Here is a 20,073-nt window from a genome sequence, read left to right on the forward strand (position 1 = left end):
TTGGTATATTTGTAGCCCATATCTTTCTTGTCAGTTTTTGCATATGCCTTGCATTTTTTTCCCCCAGCTTTATATTGAGATACTATTGACATATAACAAGAAAATTTAAGGTGTACAACGTGATGATTTAATACATGTATATATTGCAAAATGATTACCACAATAAGGTTAGTTAACACCACCATTCCCTCACATAATTATCTTTTTGTGTGTGTGGTGAGAACATTTAAGATCCACTCTCAACAACTTTCAAGTTGTTAATCAATTAATCAAGTTGTACCGTTAATTATAGTCACCACACTGTACATTAGATCCTCAGAACTTATTCATCTTAGAGCTGGAAGTTTGTGCCCTTCTTAATCTTTATCCTCCCTGGACTGTCTATTTTCCAACCCCTGCATGAAATTCTCTCCTTCCTTCCATCACATTCCTGAAACTTGAGGGTTTTTATTTTTCTTTGTAATCTTTATTAAGATACAACCAAAACATCTGGGGGAACTTTTTAAAATTGCACACATCCAAACTCCAGTCCCAGAATTATGATTCAGTGGGGCAGGTGTGGGGTGCTTTGACCAAACAACCTATGTTTTTAGGGTACACGTTTCCCCTAATCTCTTCTCCCATCAATTCTGTTTTGTAAGCAGGGAAGAAATGGGAAATGGCTGTTCTTAGGCTACCAAGTTCTGTTCAACATCACACAGTTAAATTTGGGTTTTATGCTACTGGGGAAAAAGGGTTGGCCTTGCTATTAAAAGAGACAAAGGGGAACTTCTTTGCAAATAAGAAAATATCCACTCACCAGAAGGAAAAGAATGATAAATTAAGCTTTGTTAAAAGTAATAACTTCTACTTACCAAAAGACACCATTAAGAGAATGGAAAGGTAAGCCACAGAATGGGGAATTATATTTGAACCATATATTATTGAAAAGAGGCTTGTATCCAGAATATATAAAAAACTTACAAAGCAGTAAGAAAAATATGGACAACTCAATATTTATGAGGAATTCTGGAAACTGCCTGTGGGAGAGCCAGTTTTCAAACATTTACTGGCCCTAGAGGATGTGAAGCCATCTTACAAAAATGTTAGCCAAGTAAGAACTTTCTAACTCCCCGTCTTGCCTTCCTACCTCACTCCTGTTCTCACCTCTCTCGCAGCTCCTTGCAGAGTTACAAAGAGCACAGAGCTTATAGGTCGGAGGTGAGTAAGAATAAGAAGAGCAGTACACACAGGTGTGTACTTGCAGCAGGTACCAGAAGGGAAAACTTAATTACTGACTTGAGGCTATTTTCACACAGCATTTTAGGGATATTTTCACTAGGTATAAAATTCTGGGTTGGCAGCTCTTTAGCTCAGCACATTAAAGGTATCATTACTCAATCTTTTGGCTTCAGTGACTGCTGCTAAGAATTCAGCAATCAGTCTAACTATTGCTTCTTTGACAGTCAACTGTCTTAAGTTGCTGCTATTAAGAGCAGCAACTTAAGCTGCTCTTAATAGTTTCTCTTTGCCTTTGGTTTTCTTGGTTTCCCTATGATGTGACTATGTGTGGCTTTCCTTTTACAAGTCTTCTTGTGATTCACCAGGCTTCTTGAATTCGTAGGTTGAGGTCTAGAGCTGAAAGATTCCCAGCCGTTATCTCATTAAATGTTGCTTCTGTCTCATTGTCTTTTACTTCTTTTAAAACTCCAATTAAACAAGTTAGACATTTTCATTCTGCTCTCTTTTCTTCTTCCATTGTTTTTTCTCTTTGTGCTTCATTCTGTGTGGTTTCTTTTGTCTTCATGTACACTAATTCTTTCTTAACTGTATCTAATTTGTCCTTAAATGCATTCGCTGATTTCATTTAGGTTACTCTATTTTTTACTATTAGAAATTCTATTTGGTTCTTTTTCAACTCTGATGTGTTACTTTTTAAAAATTCTGTACAGTTTTCTACTAAAATATTCAAGCTTCCCTTTTATCTACTTCACTTTGATAAGCATAGCTGCTTTACAATCTGTATCTGGAATCCTTGAGGATCTGTTTTAGTAGTCTGTTATATTTTATTTTTCTTGTTCATGGCATTTTTCATCTTGTATACCTGATTCTTTTTTACTGTGTCCTGACAATTTTATTTTTAATTATTTGTAAAAATAATTTGAGGCCTGCAGTGATGTTCTCTTTCTCCAAAGAGAATTTTCATTGCTTCTGCCAGGCAGTTGGAGGCACAAACAATCCAAGATTACCCTAATCCAATTTCACAGATTGACATTTTCTGGGCTGCACAGATGACTCAAGAGCAGACTGCAGTACAATTCACCCTTATTTCTAGTGTCCATCCTTCTAGTCTCAACCCAAGGTGCAGGGCCCTTACTGTGGTGGGCCATGGACTCCAACTTTTGTCTTCCTAGCCCCAAAGGCAGTCAGGTCTCTCAACTCCCTGTTCTGTATTACTAGACATCCTCAGAACAAAGTGACACCACTTCCAGGCACATCTCTGTGGATTTTCCTCTTCTCCAGGACCTTAGCCTAGGAATTTCTCACTATTTGTTAATTTGCTATTTCTAGAAAGATGATGTTATATCTTGTTCAGCATTCTAGCTGTCTTCAACGGAGGATTTGTCTAAATTACTTAACTCCTCATTCCTGGAAGTAGAAGTGTACCCTCTACTTTTTCATCTCTTCCTACTTACCATCCTGTATCTTTCTGAGGAAGCATATACTGAGTGGAAACAATGAAAGTTGGGTTCTGGTATTACCTTCTCCATTCATTTGTATGGCTTAGAGCAAATTACCTAACTTTTGGCTCTCAGTTTTGTGGAAACAAATTAAAATTAACCCGTCCATCTCTTTAAGGAAATTAAAGGAAAACATTAAAGGAAAAATATATCATGTAGTCCTAAAAGAACTTTTGTGCTGTTCTCCAAAATGGCTTAGCCTGTGCTGATATATATAGCAAATTGCAACCTTATAAACCAAATAAAAATTTGTTTGGTTACCTAATTATTCAGATTTAATCAAGATGTTAAATAATATTAAATTTGACCATGTTTTATATTAATCATAGGTGATATAGACTTCTATTGTGCTCTCTTCTCATTCAACATGAAAAAATGTTGCCATCATTTTTAAAAATAAGAGATACATACAAATATTAAGGTTTCAAATCTGTATGAATGTCAAAGATTATAAATTATGTTTCAGATAATTATGGCAAGTTTAAAACATAGCTAATGTAAGATAGTATTGTTAATGTGTTAACCAGGATAGATTAGTTATGCTGCAGAATTAAATAATCCCAAACTTTTGTTGGTTTAACCCATTAACGTTTATTTTTCACTTACATGAAGTTAGCTGCAAGTACCGTGGCTCCTCTGGACATCTCCCTTCTAAGCACACCTGACATCCAGGCTATTCCCATCTTTTGGTTACACCATCTCGACATTTAGCTTCTACTGTTGTAATGGCAGGAAAAGAGAGAGGCATCAAGAACTAACAAGTGCTCTTTTCTCTACACTTTGTCCCAGAAGTGACACATGTCACTTCCACTCACATCTCATTTGTCATAACTAGTCACATAGACCCACTTAACTACAAGGGAGCTGGGAAATGCATGGGAGGACATGGATATTCAGTGACTAATAAATTATAATAAATTCCATCACTTTAGATGTGATTGAACTTAAAATGAACTCCTTGAAATATTTCCAAGTAGTTGTTCCCAAAACAATAGGAAAATCATGGTGTGATTTCCAACATTTGAAGAAGCAAATCCTCTGCTGTCTCCCCCCTGCAGTGGTTAATTTTTTAAGAGGCTCTGACAGCTTCAAAACATAAAACACAGCATGGAACTTTGTTTATTCTTGGATAGTTGCCTTATATTTAAAAGGCAGGAGTTGGATTAAATGATCTCTAATGTCACTTAATCCTTGAAATGATTGTTTAAACAACCAAAAACAGTTATTTTCTATTTCAACTTGGAATCATTTTAATTCAGAATTCTGATTTTCTTAACCAAAACCAATTATGCACTAGAAGTTCCAGCCCCTTGGAAAAGAACATTTGATAAGTGAACTAGCGATAAGGTAAATCTCATGCAACTGGTTTGTGTCACACAGGATTTCTCTACTAGGACCTTCATTTTTTTTTTTTTTTTTTTTCTTTTTGCAGTATGCAGGCCTCTCACTGTTGTGGTCTCTCCCGTTGCGGAGCACAGGCTCCGGACGGACGCACAGGCTCAGCGGCCATGGTTCACGGGCCCAGCTGCTCCGCGGCATGTGGGATCTTCCCGGACCGGGGCACAAACCCGCATCCCCTGCATCGGCAGGCGGACTCTCAACCACTGCGTCAACCAGGGAAGCCCCGGACCTTCAGTTTTTTAATGAAGGCATTTTGTTAAGTAACATAAGTTAAAAAAATATGGAAACACCATTTCTCAGGTGCAATGGCAAGGGGTAAGACCAGTTTATTCAAAAAATTAACATGAGCTTACATCATTAAAGCTTTGCTCTTCATATATAAGTTAGCATGCCTGAGTTTTAGCAGGAGAATTCTTTAGTAAGAAAATTTTGCTAAGTTTGTTAATAATGTTTCCTGTGTTCTGTTTATTGGTAAGATGTTGAGAGACTACTGGTAATAATCTCTAAACTTTTCATTGCAAAATCAGATCCTAGAGGGTCTAAACAGGTAGATGAAGCAGATACTTGGGAGTTATGGAGACAGGATGGAGCTTGTTTAAAGTGGGGACCAGTACCAGCATATTGTTATGCAAGAATTTGGGTTCACGGTGTCAAGATCTTCCAATTTAGGAGTGAAGGAAAGAGAGCTGTTAAGAAGGGAAGGAGGATGCTGGTTTAGAATGGAAGAGGCAGGGATTGTTGGGAGAAGGGAGAAAGACATTAGCTTGATTTCTACACTTTCCTTCCCTCTCTCGGTCAAGCAATGTCCTCCTTATGTGAGATGTAAGAGGAAGGGAAACTAGGAAAGCAAAGGCTGTTGGATAGACAAAAGTAAAAGTTAGGTAACAAGGCTCTCTTAGAAGTCAAAGACCAAAAATAAAAGAGGCAAGGATTAATAACAATAGTAATAGTAGTAACTAACAGTTATTGAGAATTTACTGTGTTCCAGGTCATATTTTAAGAGCTTTACATGTAATTATTTATTTAATCCTCATACCACTGTGTAGTAAAGAATTTGACCTCCATAGAGAGGTCTGGCCTTTGTCCTAGCTCTGGGAGATAACCTCTACACTCTTGGAATTTTCCAAGTGGCAAAAGTGTCTCTGTTATTCATGGTGGGTCCCTTGGACTACACCTGACATTTATGCTAACAAGGTGACCCATGGTGGGCCCCTAGGTAGTTTATGCTAACAAGATGATTCAAGGTGGGGGCTGGCCAGGAAGAAAATAGGGTTGTCATATCATCATTTCTAATTTACCTTTTTGTTCTGGAGTTCTTAGCTAATACAGTCATGTAAAATAAATAAACAAATAAAGATTGGAAAGACAGAAACAAAACTTCGTTATCTGTAGATGATAAAACACTAGAATTAAAGAGAGTTTAGCAAGTTTGCAGGAAATCACGTGAACATCAAAAAATCAATTGTATTTATATTCACCAGCAATAATAATTAGAAAATGTAAAGATACTCTTGTTCTAAGAATCGAAAACTAACAAGTTTCTGTTTTCAGGTAAAATGAAGTAAGCATATTTCCAATCTTTCCCACTGAATGCAGCTATAAAATGGACAGAACGCATGAATCAGTCCTCTGATGACTCTAAACATAAATAGGAAAAATTCTCAACATCACTAGCCATCAAGGAAATGCAAATAAAAATCACAATGAGATACCACTTCACACCCCCTCTGATGGCAATAATAAAAAAGAGAGGCACTTTTTGGCGAGGATGTGGAGAAATTAGAACACTTATACAATGCTGAGAGGAATGTAAGATGGTGTGGCCACATATTGAAGAGAAATCCAAGAGAACTGAAACCTACCCCCACAAAAACTTGTACACAAATGTTCACAGCATCATTATTCATAATCGGCAGAAGTGGGAACAACCCAAATGCCCATCAACTAGTGAATGGATAAACAAAATGTGATATATCTATAGAATAGAATATTATTCAGCCATAAAAAGGAACGAAGAATGGATTCATGCTAGAACATGGATGAACCTTGAAAATATTATGCTAAATGAAAAAGCCAGACAGAAAAGGCACATATTGTGTGATTTCAAAATCTGTATTAGTCAGGGTTCTCCAGAGTAGGAACTGGCTCACAGGACTGTGGGGCCTGGCAAGTTCAAAACTGGCCAGCAGGCTAGACATTCAGAGAAGAGCTGATGTTGTAGGCTTGAGTCCAAGGCAGAATTCTCTCTTCCTCCAGGGACTCAAGCTTTTTTTTCCTAAGGTCTTCAACTGATTGAATGAGTGACTTCTAATGGGTATGGGCTTTCTTTCTCAGGTGATAAAAATATTCTGGAATTAGATAGTGATGATGGTTACACAATTCTGTGACTATATAAAAAGCCACTGAAATGTACACTTTAAAAGGTTGAATTTTATAATGTGTGAATTATATCTCAGTAAAGGTGTTATTTAAAAAATTCTAGCAGAAGTTTTTATAAATATAGACAAGCCAATTCTAAAACTTATTGGAAAGACAAAGGAACTAAAATGACAAAACCAATGTTGAAATAGAAGAATTTGAAGGAAATGCACTATTCAGTCTTAAGATTTGCTATAAAGCTACAGTAATCAAGAGCGCTACCATGCATTCAGTCCTGATTCCTAAGATAAAGAGATTTTAATATGAGGAAATTTTTTTAATCTAAAAATTTTTGTCACTTATTTATTCCATTTTTTATATATTCTCATTTCCAAAAAAAGGATATTAGTCACCTTACCAAAATAAATACAGTATTGAATGAATGAATAAAAGACAAGTGAAAACATAAGATTAAAACAAAGTCCAAAAGTCACTTAAAAGTAATAAACAAACATACAAACCATAAGATCCTCTCCACCCTCTAGTAGATTTAGCTAAGAACTTTCCTAGAAGCCAGCCCCCAAAAAGAAAAGTCAGTTGCATGTCCACAGTATTCATAAGAGATAAAAGCAGATACTCAAGAGAGAATACTGATTCCTGATTTTGCAAATTGAGAGAAATTTCTCCCATTTAGGAAAACACAGGTGTGTGGGGTGAGTAGGGTGTAAAATGTTGACAGCCTTGGAGCCAGCAGCTTCAGCAGTGACAAGTAGAAGTATTGCTGGCACAAACATCCACAATTTGACACTGAGAATCGGCAGCCTGGGAACAGAGATCAGTAAGAGTCAGCAGCCAGCAGGGGTGTGGCCTTTAGTTGGCCTTTGAAAAAAGACAGCAAGAACAGAAACTTCAAGGCAGCCAAGAGAACAAATTCACAGAACACTTGTGAAATACCACATAGATTCCGAGAACTCTTTACAAGGAACAGAGGTGGGGAGAAGAGATAGAGAAATATTGCTATGTGACTATTATTCAGCTCCTCAGACCACCTATGGCAGCAGTCCCCAACCTTCTTGGCACCAGGGACTGGTTTCATGGAAGACAATCTTTCCATGCATGGGCTGGGGGGGAGATGGGGGGGCAGGGGATGGTTCAGGTGGTAATGCGAGCGATGGGGAGTGATGGGGAGTGGCAGATGAAGCTTCCCTCGCTCACCTGCCGCTCACCTCCTGCTGTGCGGCCCAGTTCCTAACAGGCTGCAGCCTGGTACCAGTCCATGGCCTGGGGGTTGGGGTTCCCTGACCTATGTGATATGTTTATCTTTTCTTTCTTTCTTTTCTTTCTTTCTATTATTTTTGTCTGCGTTGGGTCTTAGTTGTGGCACATGGGATCTTCATTGAGGCATGTGGGATCTTTCATTGCAGTGCGAGAGCTCTTCATTGTGGAGCTCAGGCTCCTCTCCAGTCGTGGCGTGCAGGCTTTTCTCTTCTCTGGTTGTGGTGCGCAGGCTCCAGGGCACATGGGGTTTGTAGTTTGAGGCACGTGGGCTCTCGTTGAGACACGCAAGCTCAGTAGTTGTGGCACACGGGCTTAGCTGCCCCGCGGCATATGGGATCTTTGATCTCTGACCAGGGATAGAACCTGCATCCCCTACATTGTGAGGTGGATTCTTTACCACTGTACCACCAGGGAAGTCCCCTGTTTTTCTTCTCATTTTTTGTTTTTATGAGACCAACCCATGAATTTGTTTAAAAAAATTAAAGAGAACTGTGTTTACAGTGGACAATAGCAGAAGTCTGCCCCTTTGAGCTTTATTCCCAAATTCCCACTCCTCTTAAGCAATTTCTTTAAATTTTTTTGGCTCTTTCTTCTGGTTTTAACTCCATTTACATAAATTATGTGCTTACATTGCCATTTCTTTATTTTTTTATGTTAGCTATTACCTATTGACTTGCTGTTATGGTAAATGAAGATTTAGTTCTCTTAAGTCATCTCCCTCAAATATATTTGCTCACATATACTTCCTCATTCCCATTTACCAAATTAGTTCCATTGGCATTTTTGTTTAAATAAATGTTTATTATTTATATTATTATGATTACTTTCTATTATTCACAGCTGTGTGATAGTGTATACTATGATAACATTTCATACTTGAACAACTTTATGTTCTTCCTGGTATTGATAATTGCCTCAGGGTCTTTTGGTTACTTGTTTGCTTATTTCCCAAGTCAAAATCACTAATTCAACTCCAAACTATCCAATAGAACTAAAAATCATTTCTGAATACATTAATTTATTTATTTGTGGCCGTGTGGCTTGTGGGATCTTAATTCCCTGACAAGGGATCGAACCCATGCCCGCTGAAGTGGAAGCACAGAGTGTTAACCACTGGACCACCAGGGAAGTCCCCTGAATACATTAAAATACATCAGATAATCTAGAAGTAGTTTTCTCCCTGGAAGTATCCCTCTTGGAGCCCTCTGCCTTCATTCTCTTAACTGTACTGGTCACTCACTAGGCCTACTGCCCAGCTGTCATCCTGAAACTTCCCATCACTAAAATCCTGGGAATTCTTTTCCCCTTGCTTATATGTTAGATATTCTGTTTCCTGGATCCAGTGTTTTTCTCTTTCTTGGCTTCTTCCTTTTTCACATCATTCAGTGTTCCTGAATAAAAGTGTCATTATTTTACCCTTCTTATTAGAGTGATAATATGCCTATAGAATTTTAGATTGGAAATCATTTTTCTTCAGAATTTTAAAGCACTGCTTCATTTTTTTCTCCAGACTAATTCAATGTTCTTGTTTTGTTTTGTTTGTTTTCTGAGTCCTGACTTGCTTCTCCTTTCTTTGAATTTTCGCTATGGCTTGTTTGTGCATTTATTTTTGGTTGTCTTTGTCTCTCTTAAGTCTTTTTCAAATACCTAGTACACTTTTGTTGTCCATTCATATTTTTAAATAAGGCACTAAAACACTGATTCAAAGATTTGAGTATCCTGTATGGGATTCTCTGTACTTCCTGGACTTGAGTGCTTCCTTTCTCATGTTAGGGAAGTTTTCAGCTATAACATCTTCAAATATTTTCTCAGGCCCTTTCTCTTTCTCTTTCTCTTCTCCTTCTGGGACCCCTATAATGAGAATGTTGGTGCATTTAATATTGTCCCAGAGGTCTCTGAGATTGTCCTCATTTCTTTTCATTATTTTTTCTTTATTCTGTTCTGTGGCAGTGATTTCCAGCACTCTGTCTTCCAGCTCACTTATTTGTTCTTCTGCCTCAGTTATTTTGCTATTGATTCCCTCTAGTGTATTTTTCATTTCAGTTATTGTAGTGTTCATCTCTGTTTGTTTGTTCTTTAAATCTTCTAGCTCCTTGTTAAACATTTCTTGTATCTTCTCAGTCTGTGCCTCCACTCTTTTTCTGAGATTTTGGATCATCTTTACTATCATTACTCTGAATTCTTTTTTAGGTACGTTGCCTATCTTCTCTTCATTTAGTTGTTCTTGTGGGTTTTTATCTTGTTCCTTCGTTTGCAATATATTTCTCTGTCATCTCATTTTGTCTAACTTTCTGTGTTTGTGGCCTCCTTTCCACAGGCTGCAGGACTGTAGCTCCTCTTGTTTCTGGTGTCAGCTCCCTGGTGGGTGAGGTTGGTCCAGGGGCTTGCGTAGGCTTCCTGGTGGGAGGGACTGGTGCCTGCCCTCTTTTGGGTAGAGCTGGGTCTTGCAACATGGATGGACCTAGAGATTTATCATACTAAGTGAAGTAAGTCAGAAAGAGAAAGACATATACCATACGATATCACTTGTATGTGAAATCTAAAATATGACACAAATGAACTTATCTATGAAACAGAAACAGACTCACAGACATAGAGGAACAGATTTGTGGTTGCCAAGGGGAGAGGGGATGGGGGAGGGATGGATTGGGAGTTTGGGATTAGCAGATGAAAACTACTATATAGAGAATGGATAAACAAAACAGTCCTACTGTATAGCACATGGAACTACATTCAGTATCCTGTGATAAACCATAATGGATAAGAATACGGAAAAGAATGTATATATATATATACACATATATATATATAACTGAATCACTCTGCTCTACAGTAGAAATTAACACATTATAAATCAACTATACTTTAATAAAATAAATTTTTAAAATATAAATTAATTAAAAAAAAAGATTTGAGTAAGTGTGCCAGACTTTCGCCTGGTAAGGTTCACTGTGGAATGACTGAGCGTGCATTTTAAAATTTTCTTTAGAGCTATTCACTTTCTCCAGGGAAAAAACCTTGAACCTTCTGATTGGTGGGTACATGGGAACAGAGCTATGGGCCTTCTGGCTTTCAGCTTTTTTTGGAGTTGAGAAACTCAAGAGAATGAGTGGACGGTCACCCTTCACCATATGGACTTTGTCACTCTTTATAGTATGGTGCTTCTGCTTTGCCTACCACTGTGCTTGTCCCTGAATTGGGACCTGTCTTTTCAATTTAACCATAGATTAAGGCCTCCAGTCTTCTGCTTTGGGTACTGGAGAGAAATTAGTGTATCAAAGAAAATAGAGTCAGATACTTCTGCATAGGAAAAGATAGTGGGAAAAGGATATTTAACAGTTAAATACAGCAGAGTGAACATATGGCACTTATTTCTGTTGCTTCTAGAAACTCTGCTAAAATGAGATTAAATTCTTGAAATGAATAAACACAGTAAAGGGAGAACATGAACAGTGATGAAGCTGTCAGAGTTCTGGCAGAAAACAGACTGGCACACTCAAAGGAGAATTGAATAGAATTTGATAAGGAAACTATTTACAGAGGTGTGGGCAGCATTAAAAGAACCAGTAAGGGATGGTGAAGTACAGGGGGGCTATCTCCACCCGTAGGTCTGAAGGGGCAAGTGGAAAGTGGATTTTTTTATGTTAGATTACAAATTAAGTCTCAATAGATTTTAAAAGATTGATATCATATAAAGTATCTTTTCTAACTATAATAGGATTATCAAAAATAAAAGTGGAAAATTCACAAATTTGTGGAAATTAATACATTCTTAAACAACCAAGATAACAAAGAAGAAATCACAAGGGAAATTAGAAAATACTTAGAAAAGAATGACAATAAAAACACAACAAACCAAAACTTATAAGATGTAGTGAAAGCACTGCTAAAGGAGAAAAAAAACAAGACCTCAAATCAGTAACCTAACTTTACAATTTAAGGAACTAGAAAAAGAAGAACTAAATCCTAAGCTAGCAGAAGAAAGGAAATAACAAACATTTAGAGCAAAGGTAAATGAAGAATAGAAAAATAGAGAAAATTAATGAAAATAAAAGTTCATCCTTTCAAAACTCAACAAAATTGGCAAACCATTAGCTAATGGACTAGGAAAAAAAGAAGATTGAAATGACTAAAATCTGAAATGAAAATGGGAATATCACCAATTCTACAGAAATAAAAAGGATTATAAGAGAACACTATGAGCAACTGTATGCCAACAATTTGGATAACCTAAATGATATGGACCAATTCCTACAAACACAAATCAACCAAGACTAAATCACAATGAAATAGAAAATCTGAATAGACCTACAGTAAGGATGGTGAATCAGTAATCAAATATCTGACAAAGAAAAGCCCTAGACCTGATGGTTTCATTGGTGAATTCTACCAAACATTTAAAGAAGAATTAATGCCAATACTTCTCAAACTTTTCCAAAACACTGAAGATGAAGGAAAACTTCCTAACTCATTCTACGAGGTCAGCGTTACCCAGATACCAAAGCCAGACAGACACTGCAAGAAAATAGAACTACAGACCAATATCCCTTATGAACAAATATTCTCAACAAAATACTAGCAAACCAAATTCAGCAAAATATCAAAAGGATTATACACCATGACTAAGTGGAAGTTATTCCTGCAATGCAAAGATGTTTCAACATATGAAAATCAATTAGTGTAATACACCATATTAACAGAATGAAGAAGAAAAGTCACATAAGCATCTCAATTGATGCAGAAAAAGCATTTGACAAAATTCAATACCCTTTCATGATAAAAACACTCAATGAACTAGGAATAAAAGGAAATTAACTTCACATAATAAAAACCACATATGAAAACACATAGTGAATATTATACTTAATGGTGAAAGACTGAAAATTTTTCCTTTAAGACCAGGAAAAAGACAAAGACAACTGCTTTTGCCATTTCTGTTCAACATAGTACTGGAAGTTCTAGCCAGAGGAATTAGGCAAGAAGAAATAAAAGGCATCCATACTGGAAAGGAAGAAGTAAAATTATCTCTTTGCAGATGATATGATCTTATATGTAGAAACCCTAAAGACTCCACAAAGAAACTGTTAATAATTAATAAACAAATTCAACAAAGTAGCAGGATACAATGTCAACACACAAAAATCAGTTGCATTTCTATATGCTAACAATGAACAATATGAAAAAAAAACCCCACAAACAATCCCATTTACAACAGCATCAAAAAGAATAAAATACTTAGAAACTAACTTAACCAAGGAGGTGAAAGACTTGTACAATGAACACCACAAAACATTACTGAAAGAAATTAAAGACGTAAATAAATGGAAATAACCTATGTTCATGGATTGGAAGACTTAATATTGTTAAAATGTCAATATTACCCAAAGTGATCTATAGATTCAGTGCCATCCCTATCAAAATCCCAATGACATTTTTTCTGCAAAATAAAAAATTCCATCCTACATTTCAGGCTTTATAGTTCTCTTTCCAACCATCAATTCAGAAACAAAACTGGATCATGTTACAAATACTTTTCTGTATTCTGCTCTTCTCAATTAATAGATCATAAACATCTCTCCCTATCAGTGGATGGACATTTATGTGATCATTATAAGTAAAAATATTATTGTTAAAAAAACCCATCCTAAAATTCATTTGGAATCTCAAAGGACCCTACATAACCAAAGAAATCTTGAAAAAGAATAAAGCTGAAAGATTCACAAATCATGATTTTGAAACATACTACAAAGCTACAGTAATCAAAATAATGTGGTACTTCATAAAGACCAATGGAATTGAATAGAGAGCCCAGAAATAATCCTCACTTATAAGATCAAGTGATTTTTGACAAGGGTGCCAAGACCATTCAATGGGGAAAGACAGTCTTTTCAACAAATTGTGCTGGGAATAACTGGACACCCACATGCAAAAGAATGAAGTTGAAACTGTACTTAACACTATATACAAAAATTAACTCAAAATGAGTGAAAGACATAAATGTAAGACATCAGACTATAAAACTCTTAGAAGGGAACAGGCAAAAGCTTCACAGTATTGAATTTGGCAGTGATTTATTGGCTATGACAACAAAGGCAACAAAATAAAAAATAGACAAATTGGATTTTATGAAAATTTTAAAATGTTGTGTATCAAAAGACAATATCAACACAGTTAAAGGCAACCCACAGAATGAGGGAAAATATTTGCAAAACTACATCTGATAGGGGATTAATATCCAGAATATATACAGAACTCCTATAACTCAACGATGACAAAAACAAAAACCCCAATTCAAACATGGGTACAGGCCTTGCATAGACATTTCTCCAAAGAACATATACAAATGGCCAAAGCACATGAAAAGATGCTCGACATCACTAATCATTAGGGAAATGCAAATGAAAACTACAATGAGATATCACATCACATCCATTAGGATGGCAACTATCAAAAAAAGAGAAAATGACAAGTGTTGGCAAGAATGTGGAGAAATTGGCACTCCTTTACATTGCTGGTGGGAGTGTAAAATGGTGCAGTCATTGTGAAAAAAGTTTGCTGGTCCTCAAAAAGTTATATGACCCTGTAGTTCTACTTTTGGTTATATACTCAAAAGAACTGAAAACAGGGACTCAAACAGATTCTAGTATGCCAGTGTTCATTGCAGCATTATTCACAATAGCCACAACGTGGAAACAACCTAAATATCCATCAGTAGATGAAAGGATAAACAAATTGTGATATATATATATATATATGTATATTATTTAGCCATGAAAATGAATGACGTTCTGATATATGCTTCAACATGAAAGAACCTTGAAAACATTATGCTAAGTAAAATAAGCCAGCCACAAAAGAAAAATGCTGAATGATTCCACTTATATGAAATACCTAGAATAAGCAAATTCAGAGACAGAAAGTAGATTAGAAATTACCAGGGTCTGAGGGAATGGGGAGGATAATGAGTTATTGCATAACACGTCCAGATTTTTTGTTCGAGGTAATGAAAAAGTTTTGAAAATAGATTGTGGTGGTGATTGCACAACACTGAGAATGGAATGCCACTGAATTGTACTTTAAAATGGTTAAAATGGCAAATATTATGTGTATATTTTACCATGATAAAAGTAAAACCTATGTAAAATAGAGAAAAGGGTGAAATTATGGTCTCTGTGCCATTGTTTATTATCCCAAGTCTACTGCTTTTCTCCAGATTAACATTAAATATTTGATTAGAACTATAATTTATAAGATTTACATAAGAGTTGGTTGTAAAATATTCTGGCAATACTATACTTGTTTGGAAAACTCTGGCATACAAGATAGAGTTTCTTAAAATATAGTCTGAGGATCACCGGCATCAGAGTTACCTTAGGATATTTGGTAAAATGCAGATTCCTGTCTCCAACCAAGATCTACCAAACCAGAATTTTTAGAGTGAAACTTACGAATTTGCATTTCACCTATCCTTCTAAAGAGAAACTATGGTTAGATTTTAAGCAATCATATTTATGCACAGTTAGTTAGGCTTCCTAAATTTGGTGAGAAGGGCTGTTCCTCATAGCTCCCTGGAACACTTGAGACTTGGACTGAATTAACCCAACTTTGCCACAGCTGAAGGAGTGAATAAGACTCCTTTATCTAGACTGAACAGAATAAGATTTAAAAAGGGAAGAGGAAAGCATTTTCTACATATTTGAGAATTTATTTATTTTTTACATCTTTATTGGAGTATAATTGCTTTACAATGGTGTGTTAGTTTCTGCTTTATAACAAAGTGAATCAGTTATACATATACATATGTTCCCATATCTCTTCCCTCTTGGGTCTCCCTCCCTCCCACCCTCCCTATCCCACCCCTCCAGCGGGTCACAAAGCACCGAGCTGATCTCCCTGTGCTATATGGCTGCTTCCCACTAGCTATCTACCTTACGTTTGGTAGTGTATATATGTCCATGTCTCTCTCGCTTTGTCACAGCTTACCCTTCCCCCTCCCCATATTTGAGAATTTAAATTCAAGACACTGAATAAGGGAAGGGTGTTTGCTGTGTTCTCTTTTCAGGGTAAAAAACTAGCATGCAATATTATTATATTGTGCTCACTGTATAGTTAACCCTGAGGAGTCTGATTACAGCATCATACAGCATAATTTTACTTTTTTTCATAATTTTTTAAAAATTTATTTATTTTATTTATTTTATTTATTTATTTTTGGCTGCATTGGGTCTTCGTTGCTGCGCACAGGCGTTCTCTAGTTGCAGCGAGTGGGGGCTACTCTTCGTTGCAGTGCGCGGGCTTCTCATTGTGGTGGCTTCTCTTGTTGTGGAGCACAGGGTCTGGTGCACAGGCTTCAGTAGTTGTGGCATGTGGGCTCAGTAGTTGTGGCTCGCGGGTTCTAGAGTGCAGGCTCAGTAGTTGTGGCGCACAGGCTTAGTTGCTCCGTGGCATGTGGGATCTTCCCAGACCAGGACTCCAACCCATGTCCCCTGCACTGGCAGGCAGATTTCTAACCACTGCGCCACCAGGGAAGCCCCAGCATAATTTTAAATGAGACATAGAATAGGGGAACGCCTTCTCAAGTAGTGTATAGCACTGATCTTCAAACCTCAATGTGCGTAAGAATTGGCTTACCTTCCCTGCCCTCCTCCCCAACACCCAGCCCCAGAAATTCTGATTCAGAAGGTTTGGGGTGGGACGCAGAAGTCTTCATTTTTAAAAAACACTCTAGGGTATCCTTATGCAGCTGGTCCATACTTGGAAAAACACTTGGGTTGCACATGATATGTCCTGAACTAGCTCTCTGGCTCCGTGGGTAGAACATCAAAGGAACACTTGTAAAAGGACTGAACTACCCACTTCATGAGTCCCAAGTGGAGAACTAGCAAGGACTGAAGAATCAGCTGCATGCAGGTGCAGACAGGACATTTCTGATACTCTGCTAAGCTCCTTGGAGAGGGAAAGCAACACCCTAGGTTTCCTGACTTTAACAGTAAACAATAGAGGCAACAACAAACCCACCCCCAACACCCACCACACACACACACACACACACACACACACACACACACAAAATCTGCCAGTCACTGTTTGGATGCACACTTTACCCGTTAGGGGGAGCCCAAGGATTTCCACACACAGCTCCATTCCCTGGGGGAGGAAATCTGATACAGGTCAAGGACGTTTGGGGGCTTTATTACTAAGCCTGTAGCAAAGAATGTAAGGATCCAAAAGATTAAAAGCACTTGCTTACATGTGGAATGTCCTTTCCTCCTGGCTCCTATTTAAATCTCTGCATCTTAAAAAGTGGTGCTCTGGGACTTCCCTGGTGGTGCAGTGGTTGAGAATCCACCTGCCAATGCAGGGGACACAGGTTTGATCCCTGGTCAGGGAAGATCCCACATGCCGCGGAGCAACTAAGCCCGTGCACCACAACTACTGAGCCTGCTCTCTAGAGCCTGCGAGCCACAACTCCTGACCCCACGTGCCACAACTACTGAAGCCCACGTGCCTAGAACCTGTGCTCTGCAACAAGAGAAGCCACCACAATGAGAAGCCCACACACCGCAACGAAGAGTAGCCCCCGCTTGCCACAACTAGAGGAAGCCCGCGTGCAGCAACAAAGACCCAATGCAGCCAAAAATAAATTAATTAATTAAAAAAAAAAAGTGGTGCTCTGAGGTAGCCTTGGCTGGATTTGCCAGGATTGTTAAAGAAAAAATTATTCTAACAATACTGTATTGTATACTTCAAAGTTGCTAAGAGTATACATCTCGGAAGTTCTCAGCACACCCCTCCCCTAAAAAGTATCAGGACTATCTGAGATTAACCTCACTGTGGTAATCATTTCACAATGTATTCGTGTATCAAATCATTATGTTGTACACCTTAAATCTACACAATGGTGTATGTCATTTATATCTCAATAAAGCTGGAAAAAGTTATTCTGACGCTTGTTTAAATGGTAAGGAAGACTTTATTCAAGACTTTGCAGTAGGTGTCAAGACTATCCCAATGGGGAGACAGATCAGTCTCAACTCTGAATATAATAACAAATGGGGATTTACAGCCAAGGAGCAGAGAGGGGAGGGCAGTGGATAGAAAATTCAGTGGATGGAACATTATTAAGAGGAGAAATCAAGGGTCAGGATCTTGCTAAACCGACTTAGTAGGATTCTTGCTGAAGGCTGGCCAAGGACTTAGACATCAAAGGTACAGGTGAAGAACCTGATCAGATATTGAGAGTTATCAGATATCAAGGGTGAGAGAGTCTCTCTAAACTGACTTGGCAGGATTCTTGCTAAAACTGGGCTACGCAGGCCTGGGCTTGTGGGGGAGGCCAAGTTTGAGGCCTAGTTGAGAAGAGGTTCTCAGAGGAGCCTCGGCTTTGGTCAAGGAGAGTCTTTGTCAGGGTTTATGGAGCAGGGGCTCTTTTTCTCTTGGTTTCCTTTTCCATTCTTTTTTTCACTCTTCCTAGGATAAGATCAAGTGTGGCCCTGAGGGCAAAGGACCTGAGAGGCCTGCTTTTTACCCAGGCCTTGTTCGTGAAGTCCTGCCTGGTTTAGCAGAAGATTAGGCTGGAAATTAGGCCAAATTCCCAGCCTGCAAAAAAAATAATGTCCTTATCCTCCATTCATATATTTTTCTCAGCAATCTAGTGGGGTGTCCATCTAGGTGGCTGGTGGAGTATTTGGAGATAAGAATCCAAAAATCTTTTACACACACAACTGATCTTGATGATATATATATAACTGAATATATAGTAAATACACACACACACATACATTTTGACTTAGAAAGAATGTATCTAAATATTAAAGCCTCTTTATTTTTCCAGACCCAAAACTAGATTGAATAATATTGCTAAATTTAATCTAAGACTCCCTAGAATGTGTCATAAAAAATGAAAATTGAACAGGGTAATCCAATCATCAAGACTGTCCTGTGTGTGCTTTCTCACTCAGTGTACAGGTAGAAAAGGCCTAGGATATGCCAGAGTGCCATGCTTGTTATCTCACTACTTCAAACAAACTTACAAAGAAGAATGTATGCCCCCTTTAAAGATGAGAAAAAGATTTAGAAAGGCTAAATAACTTGTCTAAGGTAAAAACTGCTGGAAAGGCAGAACGAGGAATATAATTGAAGTCTGAGTTTAGAATCTTATTAAAAATTATTTTTTTACTATAATTTAAAAGTAGTATTTTTTAAAAGATTTTTTTTTTGATGTGGACCATTGTTTTTAAAGTTCTTATGAATTTGTTACAATATTGCTTCTGTTTTATGTTTTGGATTTTTGGCCATGAGGCATGTGGGATCTTAGCTCCCCGACCAGGGATTGAACCTACACCCCCTGCATTGGAAGGCAAAGTCTTAACCACTGGACCACCAGGGAAGTCCCTAAAAGTAGTATATTTTAGATACAGGCACCCCTATGTTCATAGCAGCACTATTTACAATAGCCAAGACATGGAAACAACCTAAATGCCCATCGACAGATGAATGGATAAAGAAGATGTGGTATACATACATATATATACACACACACACACACACACACAATGGAATATTAATATTAAAAAGAAATAATGCCATTTGCAGCAACATGGATGGACCTAGAGATTATCATACTAAGCGATGTAAGTCAGAAAGAGAAAGATAAATACCAAATGATATCACTTATATGTGGAATCTAAAATATGACACAAGTGAACATATCTACAAAACTGCAGACTCACAGACATAGAGAAGATTTGTGGTTGCCAAGGGGGAAGGGGGTGGGGGAGGGAAGGGTTGGGAGTTTGCAATTAGCAGATGCAAACTGTTACATATAGGATGGATAAACAACAAGTTCCTACTGTATAGCACATGAAACTATATTCAATATCCTGTGATAAACCATAATGGAAAAGAATATGAAAAAGAATATATATATGTATAACTGAGTCACTTTGCTGTACGGCAGAAATTAACACAACACTGTAAATCAACTATACTTCAATAAAATTTAAAATAAAAGTAGTATATTTTAAACTGAAATGAAATCATAACACATGCTTTGTAACCAATTTATCCAAATGATAAGTCATGAATGTTCTCCTACTTTATAGCCTTCAAATTCACTGTTTTGTTTCATTTTTCGTAAAACTTTTATACTTCTGGGAAAAGATGGCAGATTGAGAAGACATGGTTGATTCCTTTCCTTCCCCTTTCCCCTTCCCCCCAAAAAAATGACCGAAGAAATGTAAAGTAAGGAATAATCTGTGTCAGCATTGAGACAGAGAAGAGAAGCATCCAAATATCCGATATTTTGAGGAATTTT

At 37.4% G+C, this 20,073-nt stretch overlaps 1 long non-coding RNA gene across 1 annotated transcript in view; it reads right to left on the minus strand.

Annotated features, from left to right (window-relative positions):
* The window catches only part of LOC137205413 (uncharacterized), a 69,835-nt gene that overhangs the window by 33,586 nt on the left and 16,176 nt on the right, over positions 1-20,073 (minus strand). The window contains exon 2 of the long non-coding RNA XR_010934123.1: positions 3,327-3,437. This is a non-coding gene — a long non-coding RNA (uncharacterized lncRNA). The remainder of the gene's footprint in view (positions 1-3,326; positions 3,438-20,073) is intronic.

The sequence above is a fragment of the Pseudorca crassidens genome, chromosome 14, assembly GCF_039906515.1.
Source record: "Pseudorca crassidens isolate mPseCra1 chromosome 14, mPseCra1.hap1, whole genome shotgun sequence".
NCBI lineage: Eukaryota > Metazoa > Chordata > Mammalia > Artiodactyla > Delphinidae > Pseudorca > Pseudorca crassidens.